This window comes from Cynocephalus volans, chromosome 2 (assembly GCF_027409185.1).
Source record: "Cynocephalus volans isolate mCynVol1 chromosome 2, mCynVol1.pri, whole genome shotgun sequence".
In the NCBI taxonomy this organism is placed as follows: domain Eukaryota; kingdom Metazoa; phylum Chordata; class Mammalia; order Dermoptera; family Cynocephalidae; genus Cynocephalus; species Cynocephalus volans.
In genome coordinates, this window is record NC_084461.1 from 145126190 (window position 1) to 145139778 (window position 13589).

A 13589-nucleotide genomic window follows, 5' to 3' on the forward strand; every position below is an offset into this window, starting at 1 on the left:
TTGTCTTTGAGTTTTGCAAGTTTGGCTATAATGTGCCTTTGCAAGGACCATTTTGGATTGAATCTGTTTGGGGATCTTTGAGCCTCTTGAATCTGGAGGTCTGTGTTTCTCCCTAAACTTGAATAGTTTTCTGCTGCTATTTCATTTAATATGCTCTCAATGCCTTTTCCTTTCACCTCCCCCCTCAGGAATACTCATGATTTGAATGTTTGTGCACTTAAGGGTATCTGCTATCTCTCTTAGATTTCTTCATTTTTAAAAATTCTTCTTCTTCTTATTTTTTGGTGTACCTGAGTTATTTTGAATAGACTACCTTCAAGATCAGAAATTATTTCTTCTGCTTGCTCTAGCCTTCTGCTTAAGCTCTCATTTATGTTTTTTATTTCATTGAATGACTTTTTCAGTTCCATGAGTTGTGCTACATTCTTTTCTAAAGTATTAATATATTTTCAAATTTCCCCCTTCATATCCTGGATAGTTTTGCTCAGTTAATTGTGTCATCTAAGTGTGTCTCCCTGTATCTCCTTGAGTTTCCTTAAGATTTTTCTCAGAATTTCTTTTCAGTCATTTTAAGGATTTCCTGCTCTATAGGGTCTGGTACTTGAGAAATAGTACATTTCTTTGAAGGACTTATATTTTCTTTCTTTCTTCTTTTTTTTTTTTTTGTATTTCTAGCTTTTCTATGTTGATGTCTAGTCATCTGGTAAAGCAGTTGCTTCTTCTATTATTCTCCTTCCCTGGAGTTTGTTGGTGACCCTCCTTGTGTCAATGGAGTTGAGTGGTTGGCAGTCCACTTGCACGGTGGCAGTGGCAGCTGCAGCTGCTGCTATGATAGCTGACTGCTCATGCTGTGGCGGTGGCTGTGGAGGTGGTCTTGACAGTCTGCCTGCATGGCAGCAGTGGATTTAGTGGCAGTAGACTGCTCTCACAATGATGGTGGCTGCCTGGTGGCACTGGTTGTTGAGGTAACTGCAAAAGTGGCAGTTGTAGGAGCTGACTGCTTAGCTGTGGTGTTCACAGTGGTGGCCTACACAGCTATGGTGTCTGCAGTGGCATTGAGGTTATCTTGTAGTGATGGCAGCAGTGTTGGCAGCTGCAAATGCCTCCCTGGCAACTGTGGTGTACTTGGTGACAGTGTGGTTACCTCATAGTGGTAGCAGGGGCTCCGGTGGCTGCAACTGCTTCCCTCACATCTATAGTGTCCTTGGTTACCCCATGGGGTTGGCAATAGTGCTGTGGGCTGCAACCACTTCCCTTGCATCTGCAGTGTACTTGGCAACTTGTGGTGGCAACAAGGGTGGCAGTGGTTGCAGCCACCTCCCTTGCATCCACAGAGTCTGTGGCTGCAGTGATGAGCAACCTGCAGGACTGCTGCTCTGCTATGTGAAATTGTTCTGGGACTGGACAATGGCTCTGGCGACTGTGGTGGTACTTGAGGCAGTGGGTCTATTTCAATCTTCTACTAAGAGAGGAACATGCCCTGGGCATCTCTAGTCCACCATCTTCCTGGAAGTCTCCTGACAAAATTATTCTCGATAAAAATCTCAAAACTCTATGAATAATCATGTGTCTTCTTTTATTAGTCAAAGAAGTTTATTAAGTTCTATTGGAATTGCTTGATGATGCCATAACATACAATGATAAATCTGGTCTAACATTGTATGCCTTGCACAATTTTTGATTTTAAAGCTGTCATGGAGTATCCTGGGGGAAATATCTTAGGGAATTGCCAAACAATTGTTTTTGAAATGAATTGTTTACAGGTTGTCATTCTGTAGTAGATTTTGTGAATGTAACCTGTAATTGGAATTTTCTTCTCTTTCCTGATGTTGAGAACAAGTAAATTAAAATCAGATTGTTCATTTCTTCCTATTTAAGTACATGGTTTTCCCATCTTGTCTTCTAAAAAATACGTATAATTAGATCTCTTGAATAATTTACTCACTATTCTATAAAAAGCAGTGTACAGATTAGTAAGAAAGTAGAAAAGACTCCCAATTAGAAAATGATTGATTAATTTGTTGAAACTGATAAAGTATTAGTATTGTAGTTTCAGATTCTAGGACTACAAAGAAAATAACTTAACCTTACTGTGTTTAAAAATCAGAGACTGCAAATTCCTTTGAGGCACATCCCTTTTCAGAGTAGACTTATTTTATTGCTTTTTCCATTTTGTTTCTGTTTCTCAGAGACAATACTTCTCCTTGAAATATCACAGGAGATTTTTTTAAGCAAATGAAGAATTTCTTTACTCTATGTTTATGTCCAGACATAAAGCTGGAGCAGCACATCACTTTAGAGCAGTGGATCTCAAAGTATGGTTCTCAGACCAGTAGCTTCAGTCTCATACTGGATCTTTTTAGAAACACCATAATGGACCTACTGGGCTGGAAATTCTGGGATGGGCCATGGCATCTATCTGTGTTTTAAGAAGCTCTCCAGGGGATTCTGCTGCATGCTAAGGTTTGAAAGCTATTGCTGTAAGGAAAATTTAGTATATTCAAATTACCTAGGTTGCTACTGATTATTTGCAATATTTTATTCCTAGGAAGAATTGCTAAGTTATATGATATACACATATTCAACTTCATGAGGTAATGTTAAATGGTTTTATAAATGTTCCAATTTAGATTCCCAGCAGTAGTAGGTGAAAGTCTTACTATCTTGTAAGACATTAAAGTTCTAAAAAGCTGGAAAATGGGAAATGGTGTCAAGTTGTAGTTTTAATATGAATATCTCTAATAAGGTTTAGCATCTTTTTGTATATTTATATATTTATTGGCCAGTCATATTTGCACTTAAATGAATTGCTTATTCTGATCTTATCATTTTTTGATTGCGTAGTCTTTCCTGATTCATAGGGTTTTAAAAATATTCTGGAAATAAGTCTGAGGAGTCCAGTCAAATGGCATAATAGTCCCCAGTGTCACTCTCTCTCACAAAGCAACCAAGTTACAACTATTAAAAAGCAATGACAGTCACGGTGGGGTCACTAGAGGTGAGGAGAGGGGGAGCAGAGACCTACAGAGTTCATGAAGGTGGGATAAGCCATGATGAGAGAAAGAAAGGACCGCTCCTACCATTTCAAATCCCCGATGCTCCAAGGCTGGCCCTGGTGAGAGCACAGATCAAGAGCTGCAAAAGCCACAGCCTTTCCCTTCATGTGAAGTGGCATATATGTGCCCCCCAGGCCAGCAAGTCCACTTATGGGGTTACCGTGGATCCACATAGCAGCAAGGAGCCACAACAATTGAAAAAAAGAGCCATTCAGAGGCCAGTGAGTCATTGCAAGGGACCAGACCACCCCATGGGAAGTGTTTGGAGTGTGCGTGGTAGGGGAGATGGGTCCATTGGGGGAACATTGGGGCACAGCATAGACAGCTGATCTGCCCTCCATTCAATGCAGGATCACCTAGTGGAGACTGTTCAGGAATACAGACCTACCAGGGGCTGTAGTTTGCTGAAAAGACTGAGGCCAGACCAGAGTTTCCACACAAACCAGGTATACTGGAACTCAGAAGACCCAGAAGTACATACAAGGTCAACAATTAAGCCTAAGCTCTACAAAAAGCCTTCCCCAGGGAATCAGCAGCAAAGCAGCAATTTAACTCAACTGTAGGGCTCAAGTGCTGGTCCCCACAGGAAGTTCCCCCATTTTAGAAGTAAGTAAAGGACAACGAATTAGTCTCAGTGCATAGTTTAAGTGGTGGGAACAGTGAATAATCCAACACAGAACTGAAAGTAAAAACAAAATACCCATAGACCAGAGACAAAGTTTGATATTAACTAGTAAAGGTCTCACATCACCAAAGAACACCTATAAAACCTAGATGAACCAGAAGCCCCCCTGGGCTCCCAAGCCAGGAAGGGGAGAAGGCTGGGGGCCTTAGCCATGCCCCCTGACATCTGCAACCAGCCCAGCAATGACCACTGAGTCACCGTAGGAAGTGCTTCAGGCTCCTGAGCTGAGGCAGTGGGGGGCCAAGGGCTTCAGCCACAACCCCTGACATCTGCAACCAGCCCAGCAACAACCACCAAACCACCCTGGAAGCTCCCTGGTCTCCTGAGCTGGGATGGTGGGGAGCTGTGGGCTTCAGCCACAACCCCCTGACATCTGTATATAGCCCAGTGATGACTACTGAGCCACTGCTGGAAGCCCCCTGGTCTCCCCTGCAGGAATGAGGGGGTTACCACAGGCCTCAACCATACCCCCATCCTTCCTCCTTTTCCCATTCTATTTCTTTCCCTCTTCTGCTCTCCCCCTCCCCCCAACTGCTCTGCAACAGTTGGAATATAAAAAATAATATTAATAAACAAACTTATAAAAAATAAATTAAAATATTCTCGATACTAATCCTTTGTCATTCTATGTTTCAAATATCTTTTCCCTGGTTATCATTTTTCTTATGACTTTCTGATGTATTGTAGAAGAAAAGAAATTTGTAATATTAACGCAGTTAAATTTATCCATCTTTTTATGGTTTTTGTTTCTATGATTTGTTGAAAAAATTCCTCTCTATCTGGAAAACATGGAGCTATATCTGGTATCTTTTTTCCAGGAGGCATTTAAGGTTTTGTCTTTAACATTTACATTTTGAATCTATGTGAAAATTTTTATGTTTGTGAGTATATGTATTATGAATAAACACATTTTATTGAATTTTAATTCACATTCAACAAAATGTACCCATTTCAAGTATATGGTTTGGATTTTGACAAATGTGGACACTCATGTAATCACCACAATCAAGATGCGGAATATTTCCCTCACCTCAAAAAGCTCCTTTGTGTCTCTTTGCAGTCAATTCCCCCCAGCTCACCTGGCCCCAACCAACCATTGATCTGTTTTATAACCAGGGACTAGTTTTGTCTTTTCTAGAATTTCATGTAAATAGAACCACATACCATGTATTCTTTTGCATCTGGCTTCTTTCACTGAACATAATGTAATTGAGATTTAACCGTGTTGTTTTATATAGCTGTAGTTGTTTTCTTCTAATTTTCTTTTTGCTGAGTCCTATTCCATACCATTGAGTGGATAGTCCACTATTTGTGTATCCATTTATCTAATAGACTGTTTCCAGTGTTTTATTTTTTTTTTGACTATTGTGAAAAATGTTGCATGAACATTTGCATTCAAGTCATTGGATGGACATATGTTTATCTATCTTGGTAAAATATCTAGAAATAATAGGTTAATATTTACCTTTATAAAAAAAAACTGTGTTTCAAAAGCAGTTTTATCATTTTGCCATTCCCACTAGCCATGTATGCAAGTTCTAGTTTCTTCACATTCATGTGTATACTTGGTATTGTCAGTCTTATTAATTTTAGGCATTTGAATGTATGTGCAGTAATATCTCATTGCAGTTTTTGTTTGCATGAAATTTATTTTTGTGATGTATAGATGGGGCCAAATTCGATTTGTTTTTATATGGACAACCAGTTGTTTTATCATCATTTATTATATAATGCATAATTTTCTCACTGATATGCAATGATCTATCATATCCTGAGATGATACTAATACTATTTAAAATCTGGCATGAAAATGGGTACTTTACTTTTTTCCTAGTACTTATAGTAAAATGTTAAAGTTTAACCTGTATTTTTAACTTTATGCTTTAAGTTAATCAATATTTTAATAAGATTTTCTTAGAAATTGAAAGTCTTATTAGTAAGGTCATCACTCATCCAACCCCGACTTATTCTCTTCTTGTCCAGTGTCTTATTCTATTTTCTTTCTTTTTAAGAATTCTTGGCCATGAATTTTAAAACAAGTTACTTTTTCAAAAATATATTATCTAGAATTTTTGATGATCTTTACTTGATCTATACTCGAGATATCAGGTTAGTCTCCTGGCCAATGAGAGTCCTCTTTGTTTTTGTTTTAAGATTTATTCTCCCTCTGGGTAAAAAATAAATATATAACCAAGAAAGAGAATTTTAAAAATATATGAAAATATATGAAAAGCATGAAGGTGAATATTAAATACATCCTATAATCTTGCCTCCCAGATATAATCATAATCTGCATATTTTGTTTTCATTTGCTTATCAAAATTATACATGATAATGTTAAGTAAAGTAATTTAGAATAGTTTAGTATTAAAAGTAAATCTTAACACATTCACAAGCAGTACGGAGGTGTTGCAGAGCTCTCTTATTCTCACTGATGTCCTTATGTTTGCACTTGAACTCAGCAATAAAATGGTTGATCATTTGGTTGTCAAAATCTTCTCCACCCAAGTGGGTGTTTCCATGTATCGATTTGACCTCAAAGATTCCATTCTCAATAGTGAGGAATAACACATCAAAAGTGCCACCTCCTAAGCCAAAAATCAGCACATTTCTTTCACCTCCAACCTTTTCGTCTAAGCCATAAGCAATAGCAGCAGCAGTTGGTTCATTGATAATCCTAAGTATATTGAGACCAGCAATGGTTCCAGCATCTTTGGTAGCCTGGCATTGAGAATCATTAAACTAATCTGGCACACTGTGACCAGAGTATTGGTAACAGTCTTCCCAAAGTAGGTTTGTGCCATTTCCGTGCTAAGCATACTCTCTTCCAGCACCCAGGCCACTAATGAGATTGATACTCTCTATGAAGGAATCAACTTTTATACCTCCATTACCCATGCCTAGTTTGAAGAATTGATTGCTGACCTGTTCTGTGGTACACTGGACCCAGTAGAGAAAGCCCCTTGGGATGCCAAACTAGTCAATTCTCAGATCCATAATATCATTCCGGTGGATAGTTCTACCCATATCCTTAAGATTTAGAAGCTTCTACAATATTTCTTCAATGGAAAAGAGCTGAAAAAGAGCATCAACAGTTGATGCTATTGCTTATGGTGCAGCTGTCCAGGCAGCCATCCTACCTGGAGACAAATCCAAAAATATTCAAGATTTTCTGCTTTTGGATGTCACTTTTCTTTCTCTTGGTATTGAAACTGCTGATGGAGTCATGACTGTCCTCATCAAGCACAATACCACCATTCCTACCAAACAGACCCAGACCTTCACTACCTACTCTGACAACCAGCCTGCTATGCTCATTCAGGTTTATGAAGGTGAGTGTGCCATGACCAAGGATAACAACCTACATGGCAAGTTTGAACTCAAGCATACCTCCTGCACCCTGTGGTGTTCCTCAGATTGAAGTCACTTTTGATATTGATGCCAATGACATCCTCAGTGTTTCTGCTGTGGATAAGAGTACAGGAAAGGAGAACAAGATTATCATTGCTAATGACAAGGACCGTTTGAGCAAGGAAGACATTGAATGGATGGTCCCAGAAGCTGAAAAGAACAAAGCTGAAAATGAGAATCAGAGAGACAAGGTTTCATCTAAGAACTCACTCGAATCCTATGCATTCAATGCGAAAACAACTGTTGAAGACGAGAAATGTCAAGGCAAGATCAACGATGAGGATGAACAGAAGATTCTTGACAAGTGTAATGAAATCATCAACTGGCTTGATAAGAATCAGACTGCAGAGGAGGAAGAATTTGAACATCAGCAGAAAGAGCTGGAGAAAGTCTTCCACCCCATCATTACCAAGCTGTATCAGAGTGCAGGAGGTATGCCAGGAGGAATGGCTGGTGGCTTTCCTGGTGGGGGAGCTCCTCCGTCTGGTGGTGCTTCCTTGGGACCCACCATTGAAGAGGTTGATTAAGCCAACCCAAATATAGATGTAGCATTGTTTCACACTGCAAAACATCGATAGACCCAAGTTTGTAGCAAATTCGGGGGCAGTTCTAAAGTTGAGCTGCTATAGTAAATTATAATAAATTACTGGGCATTCTCAATACTTGAATATGCAACATAGGCACAAGGAAAGGAAATAGCATTGCACTTTGTAGGTACTGTATTGTAATTGGAAAATGCAGTGTCTTAAATAAAACTGTATTTAAAGCTGGGAAATAAAAGTTAGCCTTTAGCACTTTCTCCTTTTCAATCCCATTCTGTAATATATCCTTTAACATTGTTTATGTGTACAGTCTGTTCTTGAACCATTATTAAGAATTTTGTGTTTGACTACTGTTAAATTGTAAAGTTAAAACCTAATATTGAGTATTTACATTATTGTGACTGAGTATATTTGAAAATTTTTGTATAAATAAAATTATTTTAAGACAAGCACAAGAAGAAAACATATTAACTATAGTCATAATAAAGAAAAGATGTTGCAAAATATATCAGGGTTGACATATTATTTGACCCGAGAACCATGTTTGGTCTTGTTCAGAGCCAAAGATGTTAAATTATGCTAATGTTTAGCTTTAAATCACATTTTTTATGGAAATCCTATAGTGAGGTAAATAGTGCAAATTGAATTAATCTATTTTTATGTTTTCCTGACAAAATCTATATTTTCACCCCCAAAGTAGAAGCCTCAAATTTATTTTCTAATATTTAAATTTCCTAGTTAAGAGCAGAGACAAGAAGATTTAAAATGTCTAATCTCTTAGGGTTTAAAAATACAAGCAATTATTATATGTGGTTGAATTTATTACTTCTGTAGATTAATATCAATGGGGTTTTTACAATTAATGACAAAATTGCATATAATGGTCTTATGATATTAATACTCTTAGTAAACCATCTGTAGCAGTTTTCAATTCTCAACATAATTGCACAGAGTAGTTTGTGTTTTCTAAAGAAAAATCTCTAGACAAACTATGCCTCATTTTACTTCTATTTTAAGCTTATCTCCTGACTGATTCTGAGATCTATGAATTACTCTTCTTTGGAGATTTGGGAGTTTGCAGAAGTATGGGGATAATAAAATCATGTTTTGATAAGCTGCATACTGTTAAAAGATGGCAGCTGCATTCCATGTCAACATATTTTTTATTTTTTACTTTATTTATTTATTTATTTATTTATTTATTTATTTATTTATTTATTTATTTATTTATTTATTTATTTATTGTATTTGGTGAGGGGGAAGGGAGAAATAACATTCTCTCCTTCCATTTGGGTGTGCAAGCTTATTATTTGGTCATAAGAATGTTTTGCCTACTTAGAAATCAGTTGAGTGGAGTGGAATCTGTCAACAGACACTTAGTTATGTGACATTTCTCTTCTATCATGTCTCTGTGTGCCCGAGGATGAAGCCCAGAGACCATTCTGTTTTTCCTAGTCTGAGCTTAAAGTGCAAGAGTTGAGTTAATGTTATTGAATTCATGGTAATTTCATCATTGCTTTAAGATCTTTTATCTTTTATGATATTTTCCCCCTTTATCTTCAATCCTTACAACCATTTCACTCTGTTTATAAGCACCTCTTTACTGAATTTAACATGTCTTTCTAATCTTACCTCCATATATTTATTTAGGTGTATGTCCATAACAAACATGCTGCTATTCCTTTGTGGGGTTTTTAGTTTACATAAATGGTGTTATGCTATAAAATGCACTCCTGATTTTCCTCTCAACATTAAAAAAAATTGTAAAAAATAATATATTTATAGTAAAACATTATTTATTAAGATACTTATTTATTATTAATGTATTTATTTAATATTTCATGTTTTCATCATCTATATTTATTATATTTTATACACATCCTTGTAGTGTTGGAAAACTTGGAGGCCTCCAGCATCTTGGTATGAGAAACAATGCGTCTGCTATTATAGTCACATGTGACTCTTGAAGGACAGTTGTTGGGTGTTAGGATATATGCACATCTAATATTCTTTTTTCTTTTTTAAGAATTAAATTTAATAATGAGCAACAAGTTCTTAGTAGAGTGTGTAGCACATGTTAAATGTTCAATAAACATTCTTGTTCTTTTTGTTGTGATCACTATTATCTGTTTTAATCAGCTGTCATGTGGCCTTTTGTCTTCATCCAAGCTTTTCAAAACCTCATGTAAAATAAATATTCTCATTAATTCTCAAACATTTGCTGTTATGTGGAGTGAGAGAAAGTTATACTCATATTTTAGTTTCTTTTTGCCCCAAGAACATTAAATAACTAATGATTTCTGGTCCCACTAAATGTAATTAATTTTATTTGACAGCTGCACACAAATCATAGTTCAGACTCTGTGGGATGGTTTTGGATGACTGTATATGTGCATTATCCAAGTATTTGTGTCTTTTGCCATGATGCATTGATCTTTTTTTAATTTTTATTTTTATTGTAACATAGCTCATTGTACACATCTGTGGGATACAGAATTGAATATCAATGCCTGTGTGCAATATGTGATGCTCAAATCAGAATAATTATTGTATTCAACAATATACAATGTCATCGCTATTCATGGTCCATTATCAATTCCTCCCTTCTCCCTCTTCCCACTAATAGTAACCTCAGTTCTCCCTTTGAACGTTTAACACATTATTGTGATTGTTGTATCTTTCGTTCTTTTATTTATATGTTTATTTTTTAGTTCCCACTTATGAGTAAGGACATTTCTCTTTCTGTGCCTGGTTTTATCTCACCTAACATGATTTTCTCTAAATTCATCCATGTTGCTTCAAATGGCAATATTTCATTCTTTTTTTATGGCAGGGTAGTATTCTATTTTGTGTGTGTGTGTATATATATATATATATATATATACACACATATATATATACACACCACATTTTCCGTATCCAGTTATTTGATGATGGACATTTAGGTTACTTACAATTCTTGGCTATTTTAAATAGAGCTGCTATAAATATTGGGGTGCAGGTGTCTCTTTGACATGATGATTTCCATTCCTTTGGATATATACCCTGCAGTGAAATTGCTCGATATTAAGAGTTTGAAGCTGTTATCAGAAAGCTCCCAACAAAGAAAAGCCCTGGACTGGACGGGTTCACTGCAGAGTTCCACAAAACCTTCAAAGAGGAACTGATACCAATTCTCTACAAACTATTCCAAAAGATTGAAAGAGGGACCATTCTCCCAAACTCATTTCTATGAGGCAAACATCACCCTGATACCAAAACCAGACAAAGATACTTCAAAAATAGAAAACTACTGGTCAATATCCTTGATAAATATGGAAGCAAAAATCCTCAGTAAAATGCTAGCTAACGGAATACAGCAACACATACACAAAATTATCCACCATGATCAAGTGGGATTCATCCCAGGGATGCAAGGTTGGTTCAACAAATACAAATCAATAAATGTAATACACCACATCAATAATAGCAAAGACAAAAACCATATGATCATCTCTATGGATGCTGAAAAAGCATTTGACAAAATACAACATTCATTCGTGATAAAGACTCCTATAAGTTAGGTATAGATGGAAAGTATCTCAACACAATTAAAACCATATGTGATAAGCCCACTGCCAATATCATCCTTAAGAACAGGAACCAGACAAGGATGTCCACTCTCACCACTGCTATTCAACAAAGTGTTGGGAGTACTAGCCAGAGCAATCAGAGAAGAGAAGGAAATAAAGGGCATCCAGATTTGAAAAGATGGAGTCAAACTGTCCCTGTTTGAAGATAATATGATCCTATATATTGAACAGCCTAAAGCCTCCACAAAAAAAACTCTTAGAGTTGATAAATGATTTCAGCAAAGTTGCAGGATACAAAATCAACACACAAAAATCAGTAGCATTTCTATACTCCAACAGTGAACATGCAGAAAAAGAAATCAAGAAAGCTAGCACATTTACAATAGCCACCAAAAAACAAAACAAAACAAAACAAAAACCCAAAAACCCAAAAACAAAAAACTTAGGAATAAAGTTAACCAAGGAAGTGAAAAATCTCTATGAAGAGAACTACAAACCACTTTTGAGAGAAATTAAAGAGGACACAAGAAGATGGAAAGATATCCCATGCTCTTGGATCAGAAGAATTAACATTGTGAAAATGTCCATACTACCCAAAGTGATCTACAGATTCAATGCAATCCCCATCAAAATTCCAATGACATTTTTCTCAGAAATGGAAAAAGCTATCCAGACATTTATATGGAATAACAAAAGACCACACATAGCCAAAGCAATTCTGAGCAATAAAAAATAAAGCTGGAGGCATAACACTACCTGACTTTAAACTATACTACAAAGTTATAATAACCAAAATAGCGTGGTACTGGCATAAAAAGACACATGGTTCAATGGAATAGAATAGAGAACCCAGAAATTAACCCATATGCCTACAGCCATCTGATCTTTGACAAAGGCACCAAGTCTACACATTGGGGAATAGATTGCCTCTTCAGCAAATGATGCTGGGAAAACTGGGTATTCATATGTAGGACAATGAAACTAGACTCATACCTCTCACCATTTACAAAAATCAACTCAGAATGGATTAAATAATTAAATATACATCTGAAATAATAAAATTCCTTAAAGAAAACATAGAGGAAACACTCCAGGAAGTAGGAGTGAGTACAGACTTCATGAATAGGACCCAAAAAGCACAGGCAACTAAAGGAAAAATAAACAAATGGGATTATATCAAACTAAAAAGCTTCTGCACAGCAAAAGAAACAATCAACAGAGTAAAAAGACAACCAACAGAGTGGTAGAAAAATATTTGCAAAATATACATCTGACAAAGGATTAATATCCAGAATATACAAGGAACTCAAACAACTTTACAGCAAAAAACCAAATAATCCAATTAAAAATGAGCAAAGGAGCTGAACAGGCATTTCTCAAAGAAGATATATGAATGGCCAACAGACACACGAAAAAATGCTCAACATCACTCAACACCCGGGAAATGCAAATCAAAGCCACTTTGAGATACCATCTCACTCCAGTCGGGATGGCTAATATCCAAAAGACTGAGAATGACAAGTGCTGGAGAGGTTGTGGAGAAAAAGGAACCCTCATGCACTGTTGGTGGGACTTCAAAATGGTGCAGCCTTTATAGAAAATGATATGGAGGTTCCTCAAACTATTACAGATAGATCTACCATATGACCCAGCTATTCCACTGCTGGGATTATACCCAGAGAAATGGAAATCATCATGCTGAAGGGATACCTGTACTCTGATGTTTACTGCAGCACTATTTACAATAGCCAAGAGTTAGAACTAGCCCAAATGTCCATCATCAGATAAGTGGATAAGGAAAATGTGGTATATCTACACAATGGAATTCTACTCTGCTATAAAAAAGAGTGAAATACCACCATTTGCAACAACATGGATGGACTTAGAAAAAAATTATATTAAGTGAAACAAATCAGGCACAGAAAGAGAAATACCACGTGTTCTCACTTATTTGTGGAAGCTAAAAATAAATAAATAAATAAACACAAAAACAAATAAAAGGTGTGGGGGGGGAGGAAGACACAACAATCACAACTCCTTGAACTTGTTAAGACAAGTGAACAGATATGATGTTGGGGGTTTGGGGGGAAAGAGGAACAGGTAAAGGGTCATGAAAATCAACCACAAAGTGTATTGAGAACTAAAAAAATATATTAGACTTAAAAAAAATTCTGTATCATATGGCAGTTCTATCTGAAGTTGTTTAAAGAATCTCCATACCATTTTCCATAATGGTTGCACGAATATACAGTCCCACCAACAGTGTAGGAGGGTTCCCCTTTCTCCACATCCTTGTCAGCATTTGCTATTCTCTGTCTTTCTG

The 13589-nt window shown here is 36.6% G+C and overlaps 1 pseudogene; it reads left to right on the forward strand.

Moving 5' to 3' along the window:
- The first annotated feature begins 1215 nt into the window (after positions 1 to 1215).
- On the forward strand, positions 1216 to 7679 carry LOC134370632 (heat shock cognate 71 kDa protein-like; annotated as a pseudogene).
- The last annotated feature ends 5910 nt before the right edge of the window (positions 7680 to 13589 follow it).